Raw genomic sequence first — 10,000 nt, 5'->3', positions numbered from 1 at the left:
GAAAGGACTGCAGGTTTATTAGACGCATTGTCTGAGTCCAAGAAACACAAAATCGATCCGATTTTTGTTCAGTAGAAATGGTAGCCTCAAACTACAAAACGAAGAGCCTCAATAAAACGCTTTATTTGATGCTCAAACAGTGAAATCCATGAGGTCTACAAAACAAACACCTTCAGTAGGTAAACGTCTTCCGAAAGAGAAGAAGTGGGTGTTTGCTACTTTTGTAGAAAAGCCTTAAGGAGAAATAATCAAACCCAGGGAAAACAAAATGAAGCTCTCTTGTCATCTGCTTGAAATTTTTGCAAAGGTTAACCGATGTCCGACGTCAAAGTACACCAATGAGTGTCACTCAAGTTAACGGGAACGAGAACCAAACGGGACTTTTCAGGGTTACATGAATAGCAACCAAGAAAAAGCAACGCAATCAGTCAAAGAAATTCCAGCAGGCATAGCAATTCAAGCAAACACAGCAACTAAAGCAAGCAAAGCAACTCAAGCAGGCAAAGCCCTTCAAGCAACCCAAGAACCTCAAGCAACCCAGCAAACGAAGGATCTTAAGCATTGCAAAAATTTAAAGTATCCAGAGGAGAACAAAGCAAGGTAAGAGAAATAAGTAAGGTACGCTCAATATCTACGCTACAATATATGTTGCAATACATAACTTGTCGCTTCCAACTCCCCTAAGTAATTTTGGCCTCGCGTTACGTGATTTTTTTTGTGAGTCTTTGATGCCATGAGCTCAGCTTTGTTTGTACGAGGAGCAAAGATGTCAATCTGGAGCCAAACAGTTCGGTAAGAACTCAGAGGTTTCGTTGCCGCTTATTCAGAAACATTGTGACATTTGTTGAAATCCTTTCTCTTTTATATTAGAAAACCTCTTTCTCTTTGTCTCTCGCACCTTCACAGTCAAGGACGTCTAATGGAACTGGATATTTGATGAGTAGTTTTCACCGACTTATTGCTTTATATACCTGTTTGTATTGGAGAATTTTCGACGTTCAGCGAATAAAGTGTGGCACTACAAATTTGTCGTGATTCGTACTGACGGTTTTCGAACTAGCGCTTCGTGTAGTCGTCCGAGTGTTTGTGTAAACATGTCTGTTCACTCACCTCCATCTGTTCGGAAGGGAGCTCGAACAAGGACTTATTCGAATATGAGAGATGAAGAAGAAGATCGACTTGAAAGGGTGGAGCAGTTGAAAAGGTCTAAGGCTGGATTAATTGGGACTCTAAGGAAAACACGAAAGGAAATTGCGGCCTTGTTAATGGAAGGAGAAAATTTGCCGTTGAAGGATTTGATGACGAAGCTTGCGTTGTATGACGAGACGTGGAGGAAATTTTTGAGAACCAATGAGAGTTTTACGGAATTAGCTGACATTGGATTAAATAGAGACAGTGCTCAAAGGATGCACGACGAAGAATTTAAAGAAAAAATGGAGCTAGACCGTGCCGTAAAACAAATTCGCGTTTCGAGTGGGTCAAAGTCCGTTGGATCTGAAAACATGTCACGTGAAAGAAAGAGCGCGAAAACCGTGAGTACAGTAATCAGTCATAGGTCAGTTAAAAGTTCTGTTGATGCTCAAAGAGAGAAATTTTGCTTTGGCAAAATTGAAGTTAGAACATTTGAAGAGGATACAAGAAATTTATCTTAAATTAACTGAACTCAGTTATGCACGGGATTTAATGGAGGCTGAAATGGAGGTCGAAAGGCTCATGGGAAACTCAAACTGGAAGTGTTGAAACATTACGTTCCATTGGTGACACTGAGTGTGATGGACAAAGGAAACTGAAAGTGTTAGGGCAAATTAGGAGCAAAGGAAATGTCCACCATCAAGCAGATGTAAAGCAAAAAATTCATGAGCATCCATCTGGCCTTCCCATTACCTTACCCGCTAGACAGCTAGCAGACAGGGTCCTTCAAGGTATGGGTCTTGACTACGTTGATGATTTAAACCACCCTAACACTTTGCTGGAATTGAGCAGGAAGCTTCCCTTCTTCATCAGAGGAAAGTGGGCAGAGCAAGTTTGTAAGGATAGAGCAAACCTCGAGAACAACGAGTTCGGAGAGGACCTCGTCGTCAGTCCTTCGAAGAAAAGGAGGGGAAGTGAACACCTGAGGGTGAAACCTCTATCAAGAGCAACCCCTTTGGCGACCAAATTCAATCCTGATCCCAGTAAAAGGTGAAGCGGGGCAAAGGCAGAACGAGTGTTTGCAGGAACTGACCAGCGTGTTTAGGACAACACGGATTGTGGAAATGTGAGAAGTTTAAAGGACTCTCAATCGGGAAAGAGGAAAATTTGTATTGAGTAAGAGATTGTGTTCTGTTACACCCCACCCCTAGGGTACAACGAGACATAAGAGCTGGTGTCACAAGTGTCAGCTACGTCCAAAGCATCCCTCATAGCGTTGAAGAAAATGATCAGCAGACTGCAGCTACAGGCCGCCAAAATGAGGCCCACATAGTCAATCAAGAAGGTCAGGGAGTTGGAGCTACTGTTACTGCAGCAACTGGGGCCGGCGAGGAACGTGTTTGTTTAGGAGTCCTTTCTGTTAGAGTCAAGGCCAAGGGAGGTGGAACAGTAGTGGAAACGTATGCCTTACTGGACAGTGGCAGCGGTGTTACATTGTGTAAAGAGGAACTTTTCAATAAGCTTGGACCATGGGGCTCAATACTTGACTATGAATTGCAAGGAGTAACAGGAGTCAGGAAGGTCAAAGGGCGTGTCCTAGATGTTGTTGTAATGTCCATGGATGATAGAGTGTCAGAGGAGCTGCTGAATGTTAGAAGTGTTGAGCACGTACCTGTGTCAGTTAGTTGCATTCCACGCAAGAGGGACATCTTGGGATGGTCTCATTTGAGAGATATCCAATTGTCAGAATCGAGTGAATCGGATGTCGGGCTCATAATTGGGCTTAAAGAGAAGCCCACATTGTATGTTCCCTTAGAATGCAAATGCGGTAAAGATAATGAGCCAGTAGCGGTGCGATATTCCCTGGGATGGACTGTGATGGGTTCATTGAGTGAAATGAAGCCGGAAGAACATTGTTCAGTTAAGTTTGTTAGTGTGAAGAACAAGGAGATTTATGTTGATGAACCGGTTGAAGAGTTCAATGGGCAACAACTACCCAGTAGAGGTGCTTAACTGTACATTGAGGAGAGTGAAACAGAAAGACCTAACGCCAGTGGAATGCTGGAAGACAAATCGAAGAATGAAGAATGGGAAACTAGGTGCCAGATTCGAGATGAGATTTTACAGGAGCAACTTGAGAGACTTTGGAAAACTGATTTTACAAATTCTGTCGTGAGCTCAGTTGTTAGCCCTCAATTGAGGACATGAGGGCGTTGAAATGATGGAACAATCGCTGAAAATAGTACATAGACATTATCAAGTTGCGCTGCCATAGCTGGCCAATCCCCCATATTTGCCTAATAACAAAATCATGGCTGAGAGGCGAGCCGCACTTTTAAAGAGGCGTCTACTCAGGGATAAAGATTTGTTCTCCAAGTACAAGGCTACAATAGACGAGTATATCAAGGAAGGCCATGCAAAGAGGGTACCTAGTGCTGAACTGCGACCAGAGGACCGACCATTGTGGTACTTACCCCACCATCCAGTGTCGCACCCCTTAAAGCCCGAAAATGTTCGAGTCGTAATTGACTGTGCTGCTAAATTCGCGCACACATCTTTAAACCATCAGCTGTTACAGGGCCCCAACTTTACCAATCGTATTGTCGGAGTGCTGACTCGTTTTCGACAAGAAACTGCATGTTGGCCTTGTAGCTGACATACAATCAGTGTTTCACCAGGTTAGAGTGGAGCCGAAAGACTGTGATGTATTAAAATATTTATGGTGGCCTGGGGAGATTTGTCGGCAGAGCTGGTAGAGTATCGAATGGTCAAGCATATTTTTGGAGCGACATCTTCACCGAGTGTTGTAAACCTTTGCTTGAAGAAGACAGCAGAAATGGGCGGGGAGCGTTACCCAGAAGTCGCAAATGTTATCAAGAGGAACATGTACGTTGATGACTTAATGAAATCAACCGAAACCGCAGCATAGGCGATCTTGCTGGTAAGAAAAATTAGTGGCCAGCTTAGCAAGGGTGGTTTCCATCTGACGAAGTAGTGCAGTGATGATAGGCGGGTTTTAACTGCTATTCCAGAGCAAGAGAGAGCTAAGTCTCTTGTCGACTTGGGATTAGAATGAGTTCCAACCCAAAATGCCCTGGGTCTGAAGTGGAACATAGAGGAAGATGAATTTGTGTGGGAAACGCCAGATAAGCTCATGAGTGCGACTTCGAAGACACCAGTAAAGAAACGAGGCATGGTTTCAGTTGTGTATTCCTAATTTGACCCCCTGGGTTTTTTAGTACCCTACATTATGAAGGCGAAGCTACTGCTCCAGGTGTTGAGTAGGAAGGGAGTTGGGGGGGACGAACCAATTTAAGTCCCTGAATGTAAGCAGTCGGGGAGATAGGCAGATGACCTCAAGAGGCTGAGAGAAATCAGGGTCGAGCGATGGTTCAAGCCCAAGGAATTTGGAAAGGTTGAAGAAAGCCAACTACATTTGTTCTCGGATGCTTCGCGCCAAGGTTATTCAGCTATTGCATACCTTCGTTTGAAAGATACAACTGGACGTATACATTGTTCATTTATCATTGGTTAAGGGCGGTTGGTGTACAATATTTCAAATAAGATATAATAACATATGGAGTAATGAATGCAAGTTTAAGCACTGACCAAAATCTTAATCATCTCTTAAACTCATACAGACGCTTGTTGGGGAGGGATACCTGCCTCTAACCTTCCAAACTACACAGGATGGTACAACTTTACGATTGCCCTTTCCCAAGTACCCGTATTTATTCAACATAAATTGAATATAAGCGCCTTTTTTAAACTGTCGTGTACTGTTGTCATTTGGATCATTCCTTATATCTGCCCTGTTCAGAATACGGAGTTGCAGAATATCTAGATCCAAACAGAGTTTGTAAAATCTTTGCGACAAGGTCACACATCTTTTTCTTACAACACAGGTTATCAATAGCTCTTGGCATTTGCCTGCAGTGGCCACACTTGCACCAATCAGGAACGGGCGGTGCAGGTGGTCTTTGTGGGGTGGGAGGATCACCTGGATTCCTTGGAGGGTCCTCTTTAGCCAGGTTACCAGTGTCAGATGGACCTGAGGACTCCCTCACAGTCAGAAGTTGTGTCGGAGAACGATGCAAGCTGATCGTAAGGCCAGCATCATCAGCTTCCTCAGCCGGAATTAGCTGACTTTGAATAAATTCAAGGCTGCCGATTCCTCTTGACAGAACCCGAATTGCCAGTCTCCGTACCGTCTAAATTTTGTATGAAGTGCTAGATACAACAAGGAAAATATTCAGATTGGAAGTGATAGCATAGGAACACGAATAACCTTAAGTGAATAGTAAATAAACTGAAATCAAAGAAAGATATCTCACCTCAAGCCCCACGTTTTCGCGGATACATTCCTCCCTTTCCGATGGTCGGTGTGAAAAGCTTGCGGTGCCAGTATTTTGTGTGCCGCTTGTTGAAGCTTCGCCAATGGCAGCGGAATTGTCAGCCCTTCTTCTCGCTGGTCTGAAAAAATTAGACTGCGAAAAAAGAAAAACAGATCGGGAAGGAAGGAAATAAGTTTTGTTTTGATCTCAGTATTGTGCGCGTCATAAAAGTCGTCGATGTTTTGGTCTGTACGGTTTTTTTTCTATTCAAATTAAACTTTAATCTTCTCTATTGTTCACTTTTGACAATTTCAGTCAAAATGCCGCCCAGGAAAAACAAATTGAGAAGTATTAGTGACAAGGTTATTAAAAAACCTACCTGATTTTGACATTTTTGCGGGTCACAAGGCATTTGCATGTTGGCACACGGAATTCACCACGCGTTTTGCAAGGACAGCCTTTCGCTTTTCTTCCATCCTTCCTGGAACACACACCGTTGCATTTACAGCTTTAAAGGGTCGGTACCAGTGGCTGACATTTCCAGAACTTTGGAATGACAGGGAATAACTTCTCGAACAAAACACTGATCACTGACACCACAGCTGACCAGCGCGAAAACATCCAAGAACGAAAATTCCCCTAGCAGACCAACTCGTCGCTGATTGGTTGAGAATTATGCTTTGACGTCATGGTTTGTTCATGCGCCGAGCCATGAATCCCTCCCTTGAAATGAGAGATCCAGGCTTGACTCGTGACACAGCGGTGGGCTTGATTGACCATAGCAAGAGCGTTTGCCGTTGCACTAGCGTGTTTGAAGTCTCTTTCAAGAAATTTGTGGCACCCGAAAGAGGTAAGAAAACATAGTATCTGTTCTCTGGCTGCCCATAAACGGTGAGAGATCCGCAAACATTATGTCAAACGATCTGATCCAACTTCCAGTTATTCTTTTTTTATCAAATTCGAGGATTCTTTAATGCCGATCTCGAGAGGTAACCATTTAAATGGCGTGTCATATTTTTTTGCGTCTCTAACAAACTAGAGCTTTGAGACTTTCGGATTATCAGGGTATTCGGCTTCAATTTCATGACTCTGTACAAACCATCAATTTGATGAGAATTTATTAACTATATTTGCTGACGTTCTTCGCATTAAATAATCGTTAATAAGCGTAAGGGTACTTGGCGGTATTTTTTTTATTATTAATCTGGGTGAATTCAAAACTAGATGTACGGAATATCTTAGATCTTCGCTCTGTCCGGATTCTATACTGCACTGAAAACCTCCGAAGTCAGCAATAGGGTACAAAACACTTTACGTGAGGCAACGCTTAGGTAATATGATCAAAGTCCGACCTTCTTGCAAAGGTTGGCTTTTTAGAGAGTTGATAATAAATTCCTTGGCCTTCTACCAATTTTTTAAAAAGCGCCATTTACCTCTTCCAAGGCCGAAGGCAATTTTTCCGCGAAACTGTCAAAGCAAGTTAGTCACTCAAAATATTATTTCTCGCTAAGTGCTGTATCTTTTTGTCCAAGTAAACACTCAAAAATAACGATTTGTTAACGATCAATCTGTAGACTTTTTTTTTTGCAATTTAGTACTCTGTCAAAATTTGCAAAACAAGCTTAAGACAAACATAGCCACGCACGCAACAATTTCATTCGTATTTACATCTTCGTCGAATTCTCATGCACAACACAGGAATTTTTACTTATTGCAGAGATTATTTCTCCATTCGTTAGCAATCATCCTTTCAAATTTCAGAGAAGTCGATCGATCTGCGGATATTTTACAATATTTTTTTAGCGACGAAACAGAAGGTCAACAGATTATGGGCAAGTTTGGACGTTGAATGTCAAAGATGTTTTGTTTTCACAAAATTCCTCTGAATCCAAAAGTATCCTCTTAGAAATCAAGAACGTCGTTCTAAAAGCTTATTCTACGCAAAAAGTAGGTTCTGGAGGTAATTTTGAGAGTGGAAAACACGATTCCGGCCGAAGGTTTGATTACGTTACGTGAATACAAAACCATGATTACACAACAAAATCAGGGGCTAACCTTTACTGGACGAATATCCTTTACAGTTGGCACATTTCGCCACCCATGTGTCTTCGCTTGGCTCTAAAGAAGTTGCCTATGTAATTGTTTTCGCTATTTCGACTAAAATTCCCTGTTTTTGATCCTCCTTCGCCATTTATGTCTCGTTCGTGGGCTGCTTTGCCACTTCAGAGAATGGTGTCATTTCAACCGATTCCGATAAAAACTGGCCAGTGATTGGCTAATTGCCATATCTCGTTACTGACCAGTGTCCTGACGATCGGAAATGACGCCGACTTTCTCCGAAAATTTTCCGATGGTTCAATAGAGTACCACTTCCGGAACCCCCAAACGGAATTAATAATCATGAAACACTGAGCAATCTCTCTGGCTTTATATGCTGATGATAGCTTTATTCTATTCATCAATACTAGCTACTATCCATAGTAAGTTGGAACAGCCAACAGTCAATTTGAAAACCAACACATTCCGATTCCATTCTTATAAACAGTGCACGCGCTAATAAAGAAATTTTAACGAGTTTCAACAGCGCCTCAAGCGTTTGGGTTTAAGGTTTTCCCGTTGAAGTGGTTTGGACAAATAATTGTACGAAGGGGAATTGCCTTTAAATATCTTTCAAGGTCGAGGCATAAGGTCGTGTAGCTGATAACATTCACAACCGCAATCAACCGCAATAGGCGATTTGCATAATGGCGTCATTTTACTACCGAGAGCAGTATGCTTTGTCAAAATGCTTTGTTGTTCAGATTTTGCTTCTCTCCTGGGAAAAAAGAAACAATTGTCTAAATTTTCCCAACAACAGAACCAACTCAAAGCAGTCTGGTTTTCGTAGTAAACGACGCCATAATGCAATTGCCTATTACGTCAGGTTTAACAACCTATCGGTAGGACTTTGTAACTTTGAAATGTCCACAAATTAAACCCGTCGTCCAGGACTACAGTGCCCGCCAATTTTGTTTATAAAACATCCCACAAGTCCTCTAGTAAAGAAAAAAAATCCTTATTTATTAGTATTTAAAAGCTTTAATGTTTTTTTTTTATTAATCAATCGTTAATCGGCGAGTTTTTGCCTTCAACGCACGCTGTGCTAAATTTATATCCTCTTGAAAGGTGGATTGGTCTAGACATCTATTGGATTTTGCGCTACACTTATCAGACATGACTTATATATTAGGATTGTCTTTGTTTATTTCTAAACTCTAAGATTGACTACAAAAACAAATTTTAAGAGCCTTTTAGAAAAATAAATAAGTGGTCGAAAGACCACGTATTAAACAAAAAAATGTTTCTTTTTCTACCCTTCCGCTTTGCTTCCAAAGCGATTGTGGAACACATTTTAACAATCTGAGATTACTAATGGTTTCAAAAGAACAAGAACCACGATGGGTAAGTCTTAAGTAGAATCTTCGACTGCAAAGTGGAGTAAGCACTTGATAACTCAGTGATAGACAGATTTAGCCAAGCCTAACAGCGGAGCTCCCTGGTTATTTAATCTTACTGCCTGTAGGGCTAATATGAAAATAAAAAAGTTTCGAATTGTCCGCTTTTTGCTTTAATAATTAAATCATTTTCTTTGCTTTCTTCTGTATAAGAATTCATTGCCTAACTAGTGAATTCCATGGTAAATTTTACGCTAAAAACCGATATCGCATGAATCACAAAGCAGCATTCCTCCATTTCTTTTTCAATTTCAGGATATCATTTGATGGATTCTTTGCAAATCTCTTAGAATATTTCCTCTTTTTTCTAATTGCATCCTTTCATTCATCTCTCATAAACGGAACGTCCTTATTAGCTCTCACACACATTTTCTTCAGAGGTACATGCTCCTGCAGGACCTCATTTGATAGTGTATTCCAATAGAAGTACTGATCCGGCAACAGAGTCAAATATTTCCCCGACATGCCATGGAGCAGAAATGATGTCATTTTGTAACCTGTCCCTGTCGATGTTCTTATAACTTCTGACATTGATGATTTTACTTGATTCGTGAACGGCTGTATCGTTCATTACAATGTATGCCATCACATGATCGCTTATACCAGGATCATAAACGTCAGCTTTTATAAACAACTCAGGTCTGTTCTCCCAACAGAGTTTGGTTGGTCATGGACCAGGTTATATATTTGCTCAAGATCACAAAGGATCTTGCCTTCTTTCCCTTCTTGTTTAAGCTTTTCCAAGTTCAGATCGCCAGTGATCACAACAAATCCCTGTTGCAAGGCTGCCCAAGAAATAATGATATCGTTCAAGTTATCTTCTAGTCCGAGATAATAATCTTTGCTGCTGGACATGTGCCGAATCTAATGAAAATAAGAAAAATCTATTGTTTTCGCTCATTTGTATTAGATTCGGCACATGTGAAATGCAATGTTTAACGTCACCTCCAATGTTACCACAGAATACGTTTAAACCGAAGGAAATTATGTTTAGAAACAAATTTGTTCGAAATTTTGTTTTAAAATCGTATATTTTCATTT

General features: G+C 41.2%; 1 protein-coding gene and 2 long non-coding RNA genes across 4 annotated transcripts in view; 1 reads left to right on the top strand and 2 right to left on the bottom strand.

Annotated features, from left to right (window-relative positions):
* Positions 1-7,685, bottom strand: part of LOC138019058 (uncharacterized) — a 27,451-nt gene extending 19,766 nt beyond the window's left edge. The window contains exon 1 of the long non-coding RNA XR_011126099.1: positions 7,521-7,685. This is a non-coding gene — a long non-coding RNA (uncharacterized lncRNA). The remainder of the gene's footprint in view (positions 1-7,520) is intronic.
* On the bottom strand, positions 4,724-5,982 carry LOC138019065 (uncharacterized). Its single transcript, XR_011126102.1, has 3 exons — positions 5,845-5,982; positions 5,466-5,618; positions 4,724-5,361 (listed from the first exon to the last, which is right to left on the bottom strand). It is a non-coding gene; the product is annotated as an uncharacterized lncRNA (long non-coding RNA).
* Positions 6,179-10,000, top strand: part of LOC138018999 (uncharacterized) — a 48,855-nt gene continuing 45,033 nt past the window's right edge. The window contains exon 1 of one of the 2 annotated variants that reach the window (XM_068865670.1): positions 6,179-6,315. The gene's annotated coding sequence lies outside the window, so the exon portion shown is untranslated. The remainder of the gene's footprint in view (positions 6,316-10,000) is intronic. The other variant, XM_068865677.1, reaches the window with a different exon arrangement.

The sequence above is a fragment of the Montipora capricornis genome, chromosome 2, assembly GCF_036669925.1.
Source record: "Montipora capricornis isolate CH-2021 chromosome 2, ASM3666992v2, whole genome shotgun sequence".
Classification (NCBI taxonomy): domain Eukaryota; kingdom Metazoa; phylum Cnidaria; class Anthozoa; order Scleractinia; family Acroporidae; genus Montipora; species Montipora capricornis.
This window is presented reverse-complemented; position numbering and strand designations above follow the sequence as displayed.